This window comes from Toxorhynchites rutilus, chromosome 1 (assembly GCF_029784135.1).
Source record: "Toxorhynchites rutilus septentrionalis strain SRP chromosome 1, ASM2978413v1, whole genome shotgun sequence".
NCBI classification, from domain to species: domain Eukaryota; kingdom Metazoa; phylum Arthropoda; class Insecta; order Diptera; family Culicidae; genus Toxorhynchites; species Toxorhynchites rutilus.
The window spans coordinates 180,362,978-180,382,537 of NC_073744.1; the positions used below are offsets into that span (position 1 = coordinate 180,362,978).

Consider the following 19,560-nt stretch of genomic DNA (forward strand, 5'->3'; position numbering starts at 1 on the left):
CAAAAGTTTTCTATCGGTCGCAGCTGAGGGATGTTGGGAAGGTTGGCGGTCTGCGCGACAATGTTTATATCCAGCCGATCCATCCTCCAGTGATCTTTTGGCATAATGGGCAGATCCCAGGTTCGGTATGAAGAACACATCATCTTCGAAACTTCCGGTAAGCACTTCGTACTGTATATCTCCCAGTTCACCATATGACTCGAAAGGAGAGCGGCTTGGACATTCCCTTCTCGTTTGTCAGAGAATGACCTTCTTCGAGAACTTGATTTGGGTGATATATTCGTCGCCATCGCTTACCTGGGGAACGTAATGTATCCGGTCCCCTGCCATTCGTTGAATTCAAGCATCAAGTACGTCTTGTCTTTCATTATAAGTACGAAAACAAGTTTTCACCAGTGAAAAAGAAGTTTTTCACTTCATTCATCGGAAAAAAGTTCTTCACCAGTACCTTAAGCTACTCCTTGTGGATGATTGCCTGCTGCGCGTCTCGCTTGACGCTTTCGCATAAATATGTCCATTTTGGCCAAATTCTTCTTCATCATTGGGCCGGTTGCTTCGATCTCCCGGCTTAACACGTTCGTCGCCCAATGCGCCGTTTTTGAGTTTCTCGCGAAGCCCAAATTGCGGATGAATCATTAAATGAAGATCAAACATAGTTTGTAGACAACTTTTACATGATCTAGTGATTTTTTTCCTATTTGAAGACGAATTGACAACAATATCACACGCCAAAGTCATATTTTACGGGTTTCGCAAAAAACTCCAGTACAAACCTTCCGTAGTATGAATTGATAAAAAGTACAGTATAAACATTATATTAATATGATTATGATTTTATTATTTTTCTACATATCCTATAGTTAAATTCAGGAGCCTATTCTGTCAAATTCCTTTTGAAAATCCTATTCAATTTGAACGAGGAAAGTGTCACCCGTATCTGGGTGACGGGGCGACGAGAGGGTTAAGGAGCGGCAGGGAGAGGATGTTGTATTTACCAGATTGGCTATATCTGGCGGACACAAAGTGCCTCAGGATGTCCAACTCCTTCGCTGTGAGGTGGAGCTGGCAGTATGAAAAATATCATCAAATTACTTGACAGTGCTGCTGCTGCTGCGAATCAACAACCTTGAATCATTTTTGTTGTAGGCTTAATATACGTTAGATTCAAGGAAAATTTGTCTTGTATTGGCCTCCGAGAGCTGCGGTTAGCCGCAAGCAACTTGTTGACATGTGCTCACTCCTTCCTGAGCCACGATTAATCTTGGGAGACTTCAACTCTCACGGAACTGCCTGGGGGGAACCGTACGACGATAATCCCCCGAACCCAGCTTCAATATGACCGTTTTGAACACTGGGGAAACAACACGTGTACCTAAACCTCCTGCTAACCCAAGTGCTCTTGACCTCTCGCTTTGCTCGAATTCACTATCGTTAGATTGCAAGTGGAATGTAATCCAGGATCCCAACGGTAGTGATCACTTGCCAATCAAAATTTCTATCACCAATGGGTTGAATTCTTCTGAATCAATAAACATGGCATACGACCTCACAAGACACATTGACTGGAAAAAATATGCGGACGCGATTGCTCTAGCCATCAATTCCAGAGATGGTTTGCCTCCATTAGAGGAGTATAACTTCATTTCTCGTTTGATCTATGACAGCGCGGTTCGCGCTCAAACGAACCCCATCCCAGGTTCCACTATTCGTCGAAGGCCTCCCAATCCATGGTGGGATGGCCAGTGTTCCAAGCTTTATGGAGATAAATCGAATGCATTTAAAGCGTTTCGAAAACGTGGAACCATTGAGAATTTTCAAACGTATTTGGACCTTGAAAATCAATTTAAAAACTTGATCAAAGGGAAAAAACGTGCTTATTGGCGAAATTTCGTGGGAGGTTTGTCACGAGAAACGTCAATGAAAAAAAAAATTATGGAAAGTGGCTCGAAACATGAGAAATCGCTCTTCATCCAATGAAAGCGAGGAATATTCACATCGATGGATTTTTAATTTTGAACGAAAGGTTTGTCCCGATTCCGCTCCAGTGCAAAGAATTATTCGAGATATACCACAAGATAGGTGCGATCTTGATTCCGAGTTTTCGATGGTAGAATTCTCTCTTGCTCTCCTTTCATGTAACAATTCTGCTCCGGGATCGGATCGAATTAAGTTCAACTTGTTAAAAAACCTCCCTGATGTGGCGAAACATCGCTTGTTGAATTTATTCAATCGGTTTCTGGAACATAATATTGTTCCAGATGATTGGGGACAAGTGCGAATTATAGCTATTCAAAAACCCGGAAAACCCGCGTCCTACTTCAATTCGTACCGCCCAATAGCAATGCTGTCTTGTATACGGAAATTGTTGGAGAAAATGATCTTGTTTCGCCTTGATCGTTGGGTTGAAACGAATGGCTTACTCTCAGATACACAATATGGGTTCCGCAGGGGCAAGGGGACGAATGATTGTCTTGCGTTGCTTTCTTCAGAAATTCAAATGGCTTACGCCGAAAAAAAAAACAAATGGCTTCAGTATTCTTGGACATAAAGGGGGCCTTTGATTCTGTTTCAATAGAGGTTTTGTCAGACAAATTACAATCTCGGGGTCTGCCGCCTCTATTGAATAATATGTTATATAACTTGCTTAACAGTAAGTTCAAAACTCAGGGCCCTCATTGACCATCTTTGTGTTGTTACAGAATAGCTACGTCCACGCAACAATCATCAGCGATGGAGATCGATCCACGGTCGAAATAAGATCGATTCATCCATACAACTGCTCTGCTCTGCAATAAACATCGGGCTGCTGTTCTATAAATAACTCAACAATGATCAATCAACTGTCTCCGCTGTCCGGTGGTCCAACTGGATAATGGAAGAACAGAAAGAATAATCTTACGCCTAAATGGCTACTGTGTGAATGTACCATATGTAATGGTATAGAAGGAATACTGGCGAATGACAACTGTGTAATGTGCTAATTATAGATATGATAACCATGTGACATGTACACGATTAAAATTCGGCTCTGTTACATCTAAAATGCTAATGAGCCTTAAATAAATAAATGGGATAAAAAAAATAACTTGCTTTGTGAGAAACATTTGAACTTTTCTCACGGAGATTCGGCAGTAAGTTGGGTCTCTTACATGGGACTCCCCCATGTTTAAGCCCCCTTTTGTACAACTTCTACGTAAGCGACATTGACAATTGCCTTACACAAAATTGCAGCCTAAGACAACTTGCAGATGATGGAGTGGTGTCTGTCGTAGGATCAAACGAATCCGACCTGCAAGAATCCTTACAAGATACTTTGAACAATTTTTCAACCTGGGCCATTGGGCTAGGGATCGAATTCTCCACGGAGAAAACAGAGATGGTGGTTTTTTCTAGGAAGCATAAACCAGCCAAAACACACCTCATTAAACTCGAGCGAATTCAGTATCTTTGTCTCCGTATCGCGTTGGGATGTATGCCCTCAACGCATACCATGAGTCTCGAGGTTTTGGCAGGCCTACTCCCACTAAAAGATCGCTTCAATTTATTATCTCTTCGGTTCCTCATCCGGTGTAAGGTTATGAACCCATTGGTGATCGGAAATTTTGAGCAGCTGATCGAGCTAAATTTTCATTCTAGATTCATGAGCTCATATCATGAATTCGTCTCCATGCAGGTTAATCCTTCTTCGTATATTCCCAACCGTGTTTGTTTTCCTGACCACATCAATTCCTCTGTGCATTTTGATCTGTCCATGAAGCAGGATATCCATGGAACATCAGACTATCTTCGATCGAGGATCGTTCCAACGATCTTCGATGCAAAGTATGGAGATATCAATTATGATAATATGTACTTTACTGATGGGTCCTCTATGAATGAGTCCACAGGATTTGGAGTGTTCAACGAATTTTTTAGCACCTCACACAGTCTTCAGAAACCTTGCTCAGTGTATATTGCTGAATTGGCAGCGATACACTGGGCGCTGGACAGCGTCGCCTCACGACCTGTTGAACACTATTACATTGTAACGGATAGTCTTAGCTCTGTCGAAGCTATCCGTTCAGTGAGGCCGGAAAAGCACTCGCCGTACTTCCTTGAGAGAATACGAGAAATTTTGAGTGCTTTATCCAGACGCTGTTATGTCATTACCTTTGTCTGGGTCCCTTCACATTGCTCAATTCTGGGTAATGAGAGGGCTGACTCATTAGCAAAGGTAGGTGCAATTGAATGCGATATTTATCAGCGTCAAATCGCCTTCAATGAATTTTATTCTTTAGTCCGTAAAAATACCATCGCTAACTGGCAACGCAAATGGAACGAAGATGAATTGGGCCGGTGGCTCCACTCGATTATCTCTAAGGTTAGCCTCAAACCATGGTTCAAAAGTCTGGACTTGAGTCGGGACTTTATTCGCACCTTCTCCCGACTCATGTCCAATCACTGTTCGTTAGATGCGCTACTCTTTCGTATTAATCTTGCCGACAACAATCTTTGTGTTTGTGGCCAAGGTTACCATGACATCGAGCACGTTGTTTGGTCGTGCGAGTTGTATCTTGTCGCCAGATCGAATTTAGTAGTCACCCTTCGGGCCCGAGGAAGGCAGCCCATGAGGCCGGTGAGAGACGTGTTGGCACGGTTAGACCTTGATTACATGTCCCAAATATATGTTTTCCTTAAAGCTATCGATCTTCGTGTGTGATTGTCCTTATACCCTTAGTTTTTCCTTTTCCTTTTCCTTTGTGAGAGATCGGATCCCTTCTTAAGAATAAGATGAAATGTAAATACATATTAGATATAAGATAGGTTTAAGAATTGAGTGTGATGAGTGTGATTGAGAGTGTGAGTGTGATCATTGTCAACATATCCTCATATCCCCTCCTCTTCCTGAAGAAAATATGTCACCCTTCTAAACTCGAGTTGACCGCGAGTAATCGGTTTCCTATATTATTAACATTAGAATTAAGGAAAAATGTATATATACTAGTAACAATACAGTAAGGAGTTCGGCTCCTTTAAACCTATGTAACTGAGCCTGTAAAAATAAACGATTTAAATAAAAAAAAGAAGGAAAATTTGTTCCATGAAATTATCTTTTGTAGTTTTTTTTCATCGCCATCCGAAATTAGTCCATTTTTTTGATGCATACGTTAACGCTAAAATCGATTAAAAATAGATTGGAGTTTTCGAGCATTCCATTCGATAATTGGAAGAAAATTATAGAATTTGAATCGTGCTTGCCACACTTAAATGCTCTGACTGAGTAAGTAATTTTCAGGCATAAACAAAATCTAAACCACCGCAAAATTACAACTGGGTGCAGATACTTATAAAGAAATAATACAGATCAGGTTTAATTGCAAGGACACATGTTGAGAATTCCACGAATAAATGAGACTCTCTAAACTATGGTTTATTTTCACATAACGTATATACATAACGTTTTGTTTCTTGTGTCCCGCGTTAGACCTCTGACCATCTGGTCCCTTTAGCTTTGGCGAAAATCCTCTGTAATCGTCAGGTTCACACGATCTTAAATTTAAGTGATGAAAAATGAGCGCTCACCGAACGACCCATTTTCATTCACTCGATTAGAAACGAATTCAGCATTACGAAATCCTCTCACCAATCAGGTTCCACCAGTCAATCAATTCAGCCTCGAAAGAGACTTTACGAGATTACCGCTTCCATGATACCGAGAGTGTGACACACCAAGAGGTCCGAAGGGGCAGCAACGTGACAACGAGTGGGCTGTATTTTTAGGATCGTTGCGAACGAGTGCGCCCCTGAATATGTCCATATTTGTCCACTTGCTCACTCACTCAGTTACACACACACACACACGACAGAGCCATTGGATTCGGATCCAATCCAAATCTGATGAATCTCCGCGCCACGCCAAAGTGGCGGCAAGAAGATCTAATTCCCATATTCCGCGCCATTTTTGTTGCTTTGTTTTGATCATATACTAAAACCGTGTTTTTTTGGTTGTTAAATTTTCAGATTGCACTCTTAAACGAAGCTAAGGCGATTGAACTCTGCTCGTCCCAATCGGAAGGACGATCCCGAGGCGAGGAATTGAAAACAAAAGGTGTTCTTGTGCGCCAGTGCGTATGAGTGGACCTTACCATCCGCGGAAAGAGGAACTGGTTGATCGCGCGAATCGATACAAAACGAAGGCAACCGGCGTTTGGAAAGTGCGAGTGCGAGTGCGAGCACCCCTTCCGCGTGCACACATGTGAGGGGGTGTATGCGAATGCGAATGTGCGAATGTGCGCAACGCTGACGCCACCAGCGGCCACTGCTTGAAGCGCGCTTCCCTTCCGCGGGCGGGTGTTTCCACCCCACGGGGGACGGACGGGACGGCTAAGAAGTCTAGTTTTGGTCGAGAAACGGAGCGACAAATACGCGAAGTGTGCGAGACAAGTTGCGAAGCTGACGGCGCGGTCGTTTGTGAAGTGTGCTCTCGGCGTGAGGATTTGTTTGGTGTTTGATACCAGAAGATTCTTGGAAGCGCTGCAAACGAAGCGCGCGGTGAAATCTGTGAAAATTAGTGAAAATTGCGGGGAAAGCGTGCGGTGTGAGGTGATTTGGGGCGAAGTGTCATGCTAGAAACAGTGAAAATAGAAGATTTACTGTGCTTTTAGTACGAAAGATTTAAACGAAGGCCCAGTGAGAAACACTGTCCTGGATTGATCCTGGAGGCAAATCCAAGGGTCGAGTGGTAATTCTTGAAGAAGTGTATTGCGCAACGCAGGAGCTATTTACTGAGATTAGCATCGCAGCACGAGTTTAGAACGAACGGTGAGTGATAATTAACACAACTTTCCGTCCGCGGTATTGGGTAATACTTACCTAATAGACTAATCACAACTTTTTTCTGCGAAACGTGCGCGAAATCCGTTGATACAAGTTAGTCTGGCTCGTAGTTCTGTTTGCATGCGAAACTTGTGCAACACTTCGACCGGTCTGCGATGAGGGCCTCAGCTGAGCACAGGTAACGGATCAAAGATAACACACGTGTGAAGGTCGTGAAAATCAATTCACTTCGAGGTGTAGTCTAATGCATCCTAAGGTGTCACAGCTCCTTTCAAGCTTCACAAAAAAGTTCATTTATTTTTTTTTCTATCCTGAGTGTACCGTTTTGTATCGAATTCCGAACACTTAAGCATTGATGGCCGTTAAACAGTGTCTCATTTCTCAAAATGGTACTTTTTCGCGAAATCAATTGGATTTTTGGATATAATAGAGCCTTCTTTTTCATTCGACTACAAGAAAATTAATTTACAAATACATATTCATGGTGGAAAACTAAAAATATGTTTAATCACATTTGTCTTATATTCCGAATACCATTTTTGTCACTGACCCATATTCCGAACACTTTTGTCTCAAATTCCGAACAGCGAAAATGCACTTTTTTTTTTTAAAAAAGACGGGTAGGTAATGTCGGAGAAACAACCGGAGTGACATAGGACTATACAAGGGGGACAGCCTTTGTTAAATATATTTTTCAATATATTGTTTTATTTTCTTCTTCCGCGTGAATAACTGCCTATCTACCCGGAAAATTAATTAGTTTACTGTTTATTTTTTATGAACATGTTGGTGGTTCTGGAAACAACCTTTGGTGTTGTGATTTTTTGACGTAGAACTACGTCTTTCATTAAGGGTGCCAAATCAGAAAACAGGTCACGTTTTTATGAAATAAAGTTAACGTTAATAACTATTTTTACCGTGAACGGATTTTGGCGAATTACATACTAAACGAATCGGGAATTCCCTAAGATTTGTTTAATATGCTATACATTAGAATCCTTTGGTTTGTAAATGGTTAAAATTCATGAAAACTTTAAGCGTTTCTATTTTCCCATACATTTGTTCAGTCCATTTGTGTGCTTTCCCGAACAGAGCTGTCGATAACGAGCAACTTATCGACGAGCAACGAAGGGGAAATCGTAGGATATAAAGTCTATAATATAACCGCAAGGTTGACGTGGAACTACCTTAGCTTAGCAATCATTCGTTTGTATTGATTAAATTCTTGATTGGATGAAACAGTTTCCAAATTCAATTGAGTTCAATATATTTGCTCTGTGAGTGAAAAAAATGAACAAATGCCGTGTAAAGTCAATTCATTTATTGTGATTGATTGTTCTTCGTTACAAGTAAATTTAATGACGGACCTTTTACGTTTGGTATGATGACTAGAACAAAATATATGTACGGAAGAATTATCAAACGTTTGATGAACCAGCCTAGGGCTGAAAATCTTTCCAATAAAGACAAAAAAAAATTATCAAACGATTATTTTATTTTACATTTCCCTCTGAAGTTTACATCCCAAAAGTGTACATACTTCTCGAATCCCGAATTTGCTTGAAACTGGGAAGTTCATTCGCTTCTAGTGTCTGCACGATTTTCCCAGGTTCCTAAGTTTAGAAGATCATGTTAGGACAGACATATTCCACTCTGCACAAAGGCATGCGAGGACAAAAGTACTCGCAGTTTGCATTTATTTGCAGAGCCGATTTCCCCAGAAACCTCGGTTTTGAAGTCTGTGTTAGGGAAACACATTTCAATCGGAACAAAAATACCCCCGATTTGTATGAATTCGCAATGCCGATTTCCCCACGCTCCATGGATTTGAAGTCTGTGTTAGGGAAACACATTCCAGTCGGAACAAAAATACCCCCGACTTGCATGAATTTGAAATACCGATTTCTCCAGGCACCTTGGTTTAGAAATCTCTATTAGGGAACACATTTCGGTGGGAACAAAAGCTCCCCCTACTTTCGTGTGTTCTTCTTCTTCTTTTTGGCTTTAAGAGGGATTAAACTTTTCAGTTCATTCGCCTCTAGGCTCTTTCGTGTGTTTGCAATGCCGATTTCGCTGCTTGGTTTTAAAGTCTGTGTTAGGGAACATTTTTCGATGAGAACAAAAGTCCCCCTACTTTCATGTATTTGCAATGCCGATTTCCCCAAGGCTGCTTGGTTTTGATGGCTGTGTTAGGGAAACCGTAAATCGGGCCAATCAAAACGATGCAGTTAGGGCGTTTAGATAATGCCTAATATTTTACAGTTATTCAATTGTTTATCTAATGAATAACAACATTTTGTTAGTTGCGATAGATGCGTAGAAATATTCCCTATCAAGTGATGCAAACATCTCTCCTATCCAGTACGAAATGTTCGAGCTATAAGCATTCGAAATCTTTCATTTTTTCCTGTATGTTCTGTGTTTAGGTTTTCATTTTACCCTCCATATATTCCGGTTAGATGTAGTCCCACGTCAAAATCATAACATTTGAACTTCTGGATCGATTTATATGATCGATATATCAAATTAAAGCCAATTAGTTTTTTTTGAAAAATGTTATACTCGCAAGAAAATTGGATTTTGTTTTTGTGATCATTGGTTGTACACCTATCCTCCTATTTACACGGTACCTGTTTTACACGATTTCGCTTTTACACGGTTTATGAAATAACAAATTTTGAAAAACATGAAACATGTATATTTGTAGTTCATATGTAAGCAAGAAAAATAGGATTATAGTTTTGGCTATGAGTGCGATTTTATGTTCCAGAGCTGGCAAGTCATCAATTTACTACCATTTGTGGAGTCTTGACGTGTAATTTGTGTCAATTTTTCAAGCTCTTAGAATGCCAAGAATATCGACAAAAATGAAATATAAAGGAAAGTTATATCTTCGGCTTTCGACTTGAAATCACTTTATTAAATTTAATGATAAATAAAGCAAAACAAATCTACGCAGCTGTTAATTGAATCTTCTATCACTTAGTCTGAAGTCAAATCTGAGATCTTCCCGAATTCGTCGATTATTGAACCAGAATCGCATCAGGAATGCTCAAGTGATAAAGATGACTTCATACTAATCAGAATAAAAATACGGGTAGTTCCTTAAAGTGGCGATAGCGAATAAACTTATCACAATTCAGCTTCTTGAAGATTTCTCTGTTTATTTTTATCCAGAATCTATAATGAATTCCATAAGTAGATTTTTATAATTGTTTTACTTAAATAAATGATTGAATTGAGTATATATTGAGGGCTTATTTCGTTTTACACGGTTTTACATAGCAAAATCGGAGATTTCATTCTACACGGTTTTATCGGGAACCTATCTCCAGTGTAAATCGGGGGATAGGTGTATTTGTTTTTCATAGTTTACATGGTTTAGGGACCAAGGGCGCTATATCCCTATATATAAAAATGGATTTCTTTCGGTCTGATTCTTATGGACTCGGAAACTACTGAACCGATCGACATGAAAATTGGCATCTAGGGGTTTTTGGGGCCGGGGAAGGTTTTCGTGATATTTTGAGACCCCTCCCCCCTCTCTAAGAGGGGGCTGCCATACAAATGAAACACAAATTTTTACATTACTCGAGAATTAATTAGGCAAATGCAAATGAATTAGGCAACTGAAGGTTTTGAGGTGCAATGAATGATTCTATGGTGGTTAGATACTCCTCCCCCCTCTCTAAGAGGAGCTGCCATACAAATGAAACACGAATTTCGCCATTACTCGAGAATGAATCAAGCAAACGAAACCAAATTTGGCATGTGAATGTTTTATGGTACAATAAATGTTTTAATGGTGGTTAGATACTCCTTCCCCCTCTCTAAGGGAGGGCGGCCATACAAATCTATATATATATATAAATGGAGTGATGTCTGTCTGTCTGTCTGATTCTTATAGACTCGGAAACTCCTGAACCGATCGACATGAAAATTGGTATGTAGGGGTTTTTGGGGCCGGGGAAGGCTTTCGTGATATTTTGAGACCCCTCCCCCCTCTCTAAGGGGGGGCTGCCATACAAATGAAACACAAATTTCTGCATTACTCGGAAATTAACCAAGCAAACGAAACCAAAGTTGGCATGTGAAAGTTTTAGGGTGCAATAAATGTTTCTATGATGGTTAGACAGTCCTTCCCCCACTCAAAGGGAGGGCTGCCATACAAATGAAACACAAATTTCTGCATTACTCGAGAATTAATCAAGCAAATGAAACCAAATTTGGCATGTGGAGGTTTTAGGATGCAATAAATGTTTCTATGGTGATAAGATACTCCTTCCCCCTCTCTTAGAGGGGGCTGCCATACAAATGAAACACAATATTTTGCATTACTCGGAAATTAATCAATCAAACGAAACCAAAGTTGGCATGTGAAAGTTTTAGGGTGCAATAAATGTTTCTATGATGGTTAGACAGTCCTTCCCCCACTCAAAGGGGGGGCTGCCATACAAATGAAACACAAATTTCTGCATTACTCGAGAATTAATCAAGCAAATGAAACCAAATTTGGCATGTGGAGGTTTTAGGATGCAGTAAATGTTTCTATGGTGTTAAGATACTCCTTCCCCCTCTCTTAGAGGGGGCTGCCGTACAAATGAAACACAAATTTTTGCATTACCCGAGAATTAATCAAGCAAATTAAACCAAATTAGGCATATGGAAACTTTAGGGTGCAATGAATGTTTCTATGGTGGTTAGATACCCCTCCCCCCTCTCTTAGGGGTGGCTGCCATACAAATAAAACACAATTGCTGCATTAATTGAGAATTAATCAAGTAAACGGGCGGGACGAAGTTTGCCGGGTTAGCTAGTGAAACATAAATTTCTACATTACTCGAGAATTAAACAAGCAAATGCAACCAAATTAGGCATATGGAGGTTTTAGGGTGCAATAAATGGTTCTATGGTGGTTAGACATTCCACCCCCTCTCTAAGGGGGGACACAAAACGTTTCTATGGCGAATAGACTCTCCTTTCGTCTCTCTGAGGGGGGGAGGGAGGCTGCCATACAAATGAAGCATACATTTCCGCCTAATTCAAGAACTAATCAAGCAAACGGAACTAAATTTGGCATGTGGAGGTTTTATGGGGAAGAAACATTTCTAATGTGGTTCGACACTCCTCCCCCCTCTCTTAGGGTGGGCTGTCATACAAATGTAAAACAAATTTCTGTATAACTCAAAAACTAATCAAGCAAATGGAGCCAAATTTGGCATGTGAAGATTTTAGTGGGCACGAAACGTTTCTATGGTGAATGGACACTCCTCCCCCTCTCTAAGGTGAGAAGAAGGGGGGGGGGGTCTGTCTTTATTTTATCATATTTTATATATCAAACATTTATTCCATGTAACGGAGAAACATGTTATTTGCAAGTGGTTGTAAAATCTTGAACGAAAATTGTGCCTGAAAATAATCTGACATTGTAATGATGAGTTTTGGTAAGAGCACTAGGAATTTTGTAGTAAAAGGTAAATTCAACGGGGTCGATTAGAAGATCAATCAATGAACAGTTCTGCGATTGGACTCATGAACCTGCGCTAGCCAGAGTAAGAAAACGTGAATGTTTGAAGATATTGATAACAAAAACAAATTTTGGGCTGGACGGAGTTTGCCGGGTCAGCTAGTTTTTTATATTTTTTCTTGAAAGCTGACGTTTCTTTACATAGCATAAGCGAAAATAAGAGATCTGATTATTTTTATCGTTTTTGAGTTATGATTTTCCAAAGTTGAGATGTTTTGGTTGCGGTAGCTTATTGGACAGAAAATAGAAACATGGAAAATTAAATTTTTCTGCAAGTCTAATATTTTTTCAAAGAATTAACCGGCTAATCAGCTTTAATTTGATTTGTGGATCATCTGAATCGGTCCAGTAGTTCGAAAGATATGATTTCTTTTAAAAAGTCATTTTTGGAAAAAAAAAAAAAGAGGAAAATTTATTTTTCGGATCAACGATTAACTTTGAAAAATCAAAATTCAAAAACGATAAAAATCACATCTCTGATTTTTGGATATCTGATGTAAAAAAACCTTAGCTTACAAGAAAACCATGTTGACTCTGTTTCAATAGAGGTTTTGACAGACAAATTACACTCTCGGGGTCTGCCGCCTCTATTGAATAATATGTTATATAACTTGCTTTGTGAGAAGCATTTGAACTTTTCTCACGGAGATTCGGCAGTAAGTCGGGTCTCTTACATGGGCCTCCCCCAGGGCTCATGTTTAAGCCCCCTTTTGTACAACTTCTATGTAAGCGACATCAACAATTGTCTTACACAAAATTGCAGCCTAAGACAACTTGCAGATGACGGAGTGGTGTCTGTCGTAGGATCAAACGAATCTGACCTGCAAGGACCCTTACAAGATACTTTGAACAATTTTTCAACCTGGGCCATTGGTCTAGGGAACGAATTCTCCACGGAGAAAACAGAGATGGTGGTTTTTTCTAGGAAGCATAGACCAGCAAAACCAAAGCTTCAACTTTTGGGTAAACCGATCACTCATGCTATGTCATTCAAGTATCTTGGGGTCTGGTTCGACTCCAAATGTACTTGGGGGGCCCATATTAGGTATCTGAGTAAAAAATGCCAACAAAGAATAAATTTTCTCCGTACAATTACCGGCACCTGGTGGGGAGCCCATCCCGAAGATCTTATAATGTTGTATAGAACAACTATTCTCTCAGTGATGGAGTATGGCAGTTTCTGTTTTCAATCAGCTGCCAAAACACACTTAATTAAACTCGAGCGAATTCAGTATCTTTGTCTCCGTATTGTGTTGGGATGTATGCCCTCAACGCATACCATGAGTCTCGAGGTTTTGGCAGGCCTACTCCCACTAAAAGATCGCTTCAATTTATTATCTCTTCGGTTCTTCATCCGGTGTAAGGTCATGAACCTATTGGTGATCGGAAATTTTGAGCGGCTGATCGAGCTAAATTTTCACTCCGGATTCATGAGTTCATATCATGAATTCATCTCCATGCAGGTTGATCCTTCTTCGTATATTCCCAACCGTGTTTGTTTCCCTGACTACATCAATTCCTATGTGCATTTTGATCTGTCCATGAAGCAAGATATCCATGGATATTCAGATTACCAACGATCGAGGATAATTTGTGTCAATTTTTCAAGCTCTTAGAATGCCAAGAATATCGACAAAAATGAAATATAAAGGAAAGTTATATCTTCGGCTTTCGACTTGAAATCACTTTATTAAATTTAATGATAAATAAAGCAAAACAAATCTACGCAGCTGTTAATTGAATCTTCTATCACTTAGTCTGAAGTCAAATCTGAGATCTTCCCGAATTCGTCGATTATTGAACCAGAATCGCATCAGGAATGCTCAAGTGATAAAGATGACTTCATACTAATCAGAATAAAAATACGGGTAGTTCCTTAAAGTGGCGATAGCGAATAAACTTATCACAATTCAGCTTCTTGAAGATTTCTCTGTTTATTTTTATCCAGAATCTATAATGAATTCCATAAGTAGATTTTTATAATTGTTTTACTTAAATAAATGATTGAATTGAGTATATATTGAGGGCTTATTTCGTTTTACACGGTTTTACATAGCAAAATCGGAGATTTCATTCTACACGGTTTTATCGGGAACCTATCTCCAGTGTAAATCGGGGGATAGGTGTATTTGTTTTTCATAGTTTACATGGTTTAGGGACCAAGGGCGCTATATCCCTATATATAAAAATGGATTTCTTTCGGTCTGATTCTTATGGACTCGGAAACTACTGAACCGATCGACATGAAAATTGGCATCTAGGGGTTTTTGGGGCCGGGGAAGGTTTTCGTGATATTTTGAGACCCCTCCCCCCTCTCTAAGAGGGGGCTGCCATACAAATGAAACACAAATTTTTACATTACTCGAGAATTAATTAGGCAAATGCAAATGAATTAGGCAACTGAAGGTTTTGAGGTGCAATGAATGATTCTATGGTGGTTAGATACTCCTCCCCCCTCTCTAAGAGGAGCTGCCATACAAATGAAACACGAATTTCGCCATTACTCGAGAATGAATCAAGCAAACGAAACCAAATTTGGCATGTGAATGTTTTATGGTACAATAAATGTTTTAATGGTGGTTAGATACTCCTTCCCCCTCTCTAAGGGAGGGCGGCCATACAAATCTATATATATATATAAATGGAGTGATGTCTGTCTGTCTGTCTGATTCTTATAGACTCGGAAACTCCTGAACCGATCGACATGAAAATTGGTATGTAGGGGTTTTTGGGGCCGGGGAAGGCTTTCGTGATATTTTGAGACCCCTCCCCCCTCTCTAAGGGGGGGCTGCCATACAAATGAAACACAAATTTCTGCATTACTCGGAAATTAACCAAGCAAACGAAACCAAAGTTGGCATGTGAAAGTTTTAGGGTGCAATAAATGTTTCTATGATGGTTAGACAGTCCTTCCCCCACTCAAAGGGAGGGCTGCCATACAAATGAAACACAAATTTCTGCATTACTCGAGAATTAATCAAGCAAATGAAACCAAATTTGGCATGTGGAGGTTTTAGGATGCAATAAATGTTTCTATGGTGATAAGATACTCCTTCCCCCTCTCTTAGAGGGGGCTGCCATACAAATGAAACACAATATTTTGCATTACTCGGAAATTAATCAATCAAACGAAACCAAAGTTGGCATGTGAAAGTTTTAGGGTGCAATAAATGTTTCTATGATGGTTAGACAGTCCTTCCCCCACTCAAAGGGGGGGCTCCAAATGTACTTGGGGGGCCCATATTAGGTATCTGAGTAAAAAATGCCAACAAAGAATAAATTTTCTCCGTACAATTACCGGCACCTGGTGGGGAGCCCATCCCGAAGATCTTATAATGTTGTATAGAACAACTATTCTCTCAGTGATGGAGTATGGCAGTTTCTGTTTTCAATCAGCTGCCAAAACACACTTAATTAAACTCGAGCGAATTCAGTATCTTTGTCTCCGTATTGTGTTGTGATGTATGCCCTCAACGCATACCATGAGTCTCGAGGTTTTGGCAGGCCTACTCCCACTAAAAGATCGCTTCAATTTATTATCTCTTCGGTTCTTCATCCGGTGTAAGGTCATGAACCTATTGGTGATCGGAAATTTTGAGCGGCTGATCGAGCTAAATTTTCACTCCGGATTCATGAGTTCATATCATGAATTCATCTCCATGCAGGTTGATCCTTCTTCGTATATTCCCAACCGTGTTTGTTTCCCTGACTACATCAATTCCTATGTGCATTTTGATCTGTCCATGAAGCAAGATATCCATGGATATTCAGATTACCAACGATCGAGGATCGCTCCAACGATCTTCGATGAAAAATATAGGGGTATCAATTGTGATAATATGTACTTTACTGATGGGTCCACTATAAATGAGTCCACAGGATTTGGAGTGTTCAACGAATTTTTTAGCACCTCACACAGTCCTCAGAATCCTTGCTCAGTGTATATTGCTGAATTGGCAGCAATTCATTGGGCGCTGGACAGCGTCGCCTCACGACCTGTTGAACACTATTACATTGTAACGGATAGTCTTAGCTCTGTCGAAGCTATCCGTTCAGTGAGGCCGGAAAAGCACTCGCCGTACTTCCTTGAGAGAATACGAGAAATTTTGAGTGCTTTATCCAGACGCTGTTATGTCATTACCTTTGTGTGGGTCCCTTCTCATTGCTCAATTCCGGGTAATGAGAGGGCTGACTCATTAGCAAAGGTAGGTGCGATTGAAGGCGATATTTATCAGCGTCAAATCGCCTTCAATGAATTTTACTCTTTAGTCCGTAAAAATACCATCGCTAACTGGCAACGCAAATGGAACGAAGATGAATTGGGCCGGTGGCTTCACTCGATTATCCCTAAGGTTAGCCTCAAACCATGGTTCAAAAGTCTGGACTTGAGTCGGGACTTTATTCGCACCTTCTCCCGACTCATGTCCAATCACTGTTCGTTAGACGCGCTACTCTTTCGTTTCAATCTGGCCGGCAGCAATATCTGCGTTTGTGGCCGAGGTTACCACGACATCGAACACGTTGTTTGGTCGTGTGAGGTGTATCTTGTTGCCAGATCGAATTTAGAGAACTCCCTTCGGGCTAGAGGAAGGCAGCCCAATGTGCCGGTGAGAGATGTGTTGGCTCGGTTAGACCTTGATTACATGTCCCAAATATATGTTTTCCTTAAATCTATCGATGTTCGTGTGTGATTATCCTTATACCCTTATACCCTCCATTTCTTCCTTTGTGAGTAATTGGTCCGCTTGCTATAAACAGGAGATTGAAATGTAAATTCACAACAGATGTATGAATAGATTTAAGAATTGAGTGTGTGTGATTATCAACATTGTAATAATTTCCTTATACCCCATCCTTTTCCTGAGAAAAATATGTCACCCTTTTAATCTCGAGTCCACCGCGAGTAATCGGTTACCCACATTACTAACCATAGATTTAAGAAAATTGTTCATATATATATTCTTAAAAATATATTTAAGATTTCGGCTCCTTTAAACTTATGTAACTGAGCCTGTAAAAATAAACGAATTTACAAAAAAAAAAAAAGAAAACCATGTACCGTTTTGTCACAAATTCCGAACACTTAAACATTGTTGGCCATTCAACAGTGTCTCGTTACTAAAAATGGTACTCTTTCGCGAAATTAATTTGATTTTTTAATTTCGTCTGACTACAATAAAATCTAAAAAAAAAAAAAATCCGAACATCCGAACAAAATCCGTTTTTTTCCGTATCTTTGGAAGTTAAGGTCCATAAAAAGGACTGTCTACATATACCAGATGACAGTTTAAGAGGGTGCGGGTTGAGGCCTTGGTCACTCGACCCAAGCGCCCTTTATAAAGCGACGTTCAGGTCCGAAGTCTTTGGGAACCGCTGACCACTTCATACGCCATTCCACACAAAACCTGACTAAGAAAATCAATTCCACTCTCGTTAGTTTGCGCCTGCGACCTACGTTCTGCAAGAAAAGAACTAGCAAGCATTTGTTAATGAAAGGTCTTTCCATATTGTTTCTCCAGAATTGGATTGTTCTTGTACCTCAATTTGTGAACTATTGTTGTATTTGCCTGAAAATAGTGTGTTCAAACATCTGCTGTTCGGAATTTGAATTATGCGTCGAAAGTTGATTTAAATTCCGAACACTACTTGATTGATAATTTTAAGAAAGATTTCTGCATAAAAGATCACCTTTTTCATCTATTCACAGTAGATTCTTAACTTTTCTAGCACTTAACATGAAAACAGAAAAACAAAATAGATAAAACAACTACAAAAACTGAAAAATGCTTGTTTTTTCACGGAACGTACTGACGCAAGCATTTTATCACTGGTTTTGACAGTCACATTTTTTGCTATTATAAATTATAGGTTGTATCGATATCTGTAAATGATGTTATAATGAAGCCTAAAACCCAAAGAATGTTAGGGTTTTGATTATTCAATTATAACATAAAAGTTCAGTAAATTTTCATTAAAAAATGAAGTGTTCGGAGTTTGAATCATGCGTAGAAATTTGATTCATGTTCCGAACACTTCTTCAATACTAGTTTTAATGGAGATTTCTGCATAAAACATGATTTTTTTCATCCATTTATTGTAGATTCTTACATTTTCGAGCACCTCACATGAAAACAGCAAACAAAATAGTTGATAAAACTACAAAAACTGAAAATTTAAAATTCCTTGTTTTTTTACGCAATTTTCTAACGCACACATTTTATCATTTGTTCTAACTATCACTTTTTTTGCAAATGTTTAATATTATAAATTATAGGCTGTATCGATACCTGTAAATGATGTTAAAATGAAACCTATAACCCAAAGAATGTCAGGGTTCCATTATTAAATTATTTATAACATAAAAGTTCAGTAAATTTACATTCAAAAATGAAGTGTTCGGAATTTGAGACTGTTCGGAATATGAGACAAAACGGTACGTTAGATCAGCAGATATTATCTCCCAAAGCCACGAATTATATCATTTGTCACCTATTGTCACAATACAATCGGTTATCATCGTCATCATGACCACAAAAGCTTAAGGAGTGTTTTGGGTTCTTCGATTCGATGTGACCCGATGTGACTCTTGCAGCTTCCATTCAATCGACTTACCTTGTCGATCGCCAATATGTTTACAGCTCTCAGCAAAACCAGTTTTGTGGTTTCATTCGCCCTGTGACAACCACAAGAGTAACAATAAAAACAACGAATAGCGTCAGCTGAAAAAAAAAATGTAAACAACTGATGCGGTGGCGGTGGCGTTGATGATGCCATCCGCTGCTTTGATGTAGTCCACGGGTCCACGGGTATTTCCGAGAACGAGTTGAAGCATCAATTCCGGTCGGTGCAGCAGCAGCGATGTGACAATCACACATGCACGCATACAAACGCCACTAACCAGAGACTAATCGAGAGCAATTACTTGTTCGAGAAGTATTCTTGTTGGGGAATTGACACGTAGATCACGTTGGAAGTGAATCACCTCCCACGGGGAAAACGGAATTGGATTTGCCGTAGAAGAATAATGTACTAGTCTTGATATAAGTGCATGCATATCAGCTAATCTGCAGCTTTTGCCGCTGGCTTAACCCGTTCGAGATGTTAAAAAGGCGTTTTGTTTTATATCTCTTTTAATTAACCGTGTATACATTAAAGTAGTGCGGGGCAAAGGTGCGCAGTGGCTGTGGGGCAAAAGTTCGCACCAGAGTTTTGCTCTG

General features: G+C 39.8%; 1 protein-coding gene across 1 annotated transcript in view; it reads left to right on the forward strand.

The window, feature by feature from the left end:
• The window catches only part of LOC129762508 (uncharacterized), a 232,342-nt gene that overhangs the window by 12,312 nt on the left and 200,470 nt on the right, over positions 1 to 19,560 (forward strand). The window contains exon 2 of the mRNA XM_055760846.1: positions 6,001 to 6,801. The gene's annotated coding sequence lies outside the window, so the exon portion shown is untranslated. The remainder of the gene's footprint in view (positions 1 to 6,000; positions 6,802 to 19,560) is intronic.